The following is a 1582-nucleotide window of genomic DNA, read 5'->3' as shown; positions in this document are numbered from 1 at the left end:
CCGTCCTTTAGCATGTTAAATGTGAGATTTTGAACAGGGCTCTCGAAATTTTGGGGCCCAAATTTACATGTGTTTAGGGTTTTTTATCGACCTGTGTAAAACTATAGCCAAAATTATTTAGGTTCAAACCATTAATTGTTTGATTTTAGGTTCAAATTATTAATGGTTTAGGTTTAATTTCAGATTGTTAATCGTTTTTGGTTTAGCCCATTTTTGTTCTTAACATATATTCTCTGTTATTCCATTTATGTAATGTAATTAAAAGTTTTAGATATAGCAGAATTTTCAAAAAGATTGGAACGTGAAGGGTAAATGTAATACAACATAATAAGTCAATCACTTGGTTTAAACAAATATACTTATGATTCAGCTTCAGCTTAATGAATCTAATAATAATCATTTTAAAATTCCACATCTCTTTATTTAATGGCATGTGATAGTCACGTGACGAATTTAGCAGAAGCCATTGATATTGACAGCTAGGAAGGAAACTTGATCTTATATATTGAATTGCAATTAAAAAAGAATTCATTAAGCTATCAGAATTCTAGTTGTGATATTAGCTGTCTGTTTTAAGACGTCATACAAAATGTAGTGGTTTTAATTGGTCCTTCGCTACTTGGTGCAAAATCTTGCATTATCGGCTGATTGGATCTTTAAACCTACTAAAATGATTTATATGAATCACAAATTATACCTAATAAACACATTCTTTATCAATAGATTTGTCTATGCAAGAACAATGTTGTATGCATGCAGAATACGATGAAAATGATATATCAATTATGGTCAAGTCAACTTTTGTCTTCTTATCTTAAGGTAGTATAAGAAGGCAGAGTGCATCTCCCATGCAAACTACGTGTAACATCCAATTTCTAATATGCTCAATTATTTGCTTAGTATATTTARTTATTGGGTTAAAGAGAGCTTATAATTTAGTGGGAGTTTAGGTTTGAAGTTTTASAATTTTATTTCTTAAGAATATATTAGAGGATTTGAAAAATATCACGTCAAATGGATACGTAAAACGGATTTTTTTGGGAGATCTTTTCTGGAATATTTTTTTGTTGGATGTTATATATTATCTCTTTATGAACGTGTAGGCGAAAACCTCATAGAAAATGGAGGTCCGAGCGAAAAGTTATGAATAATTTAAGTGTTGATGGTCAAAATGGGTTCCTAGCCGGGCCAACCCGGCCCAACTCGAGTTTTAGCATTATAAATTGGAGTTTTGGCCCATTTTTCATATCATCTAAGTCCAGAACTTACACACACACTAGAGGTGCGATTTTCACACACATAGGCTTGATTCAACTCAAATCAAAGAAGAACTACAAAATCTTGGAAGGATTTGATCATCAAGTAAGGTATAATCTATTTTTGCACTTGTTTTTGGTTGACATTCTTGTTTTATGGATTGCATGTTGAGATAGAGTTAGGGTTTCATATGGGTTTGATCTTAAGTGTATAAAATGAGTGCTTTTTAGTGTTTATGGCTTGAAATGATCATTAGATTCAAAAGATTATCAAGATTTATGCAAGTTCATCATATGAACTTTGATTTGATTAAGTCAATGATTTG

The sequence above is a fragment of the Cynara cardunculus genome (genome assembly GCF_001531365.2).
Source record: "Cynara cardunculus var. scolymus isolate 2C chromosome LG 5, CcrdV1, whole genome shotgun sequence".
Classification (NCBI taxonomy): Eukaryota; Viridiplantae; Streptophyta; class Magnoliopsida; order Asterales; family Asteraceae; genus Cynara; species Cynara cardunculus.
Note: the sequence above shows the minus strand (reverse complement) of the source record.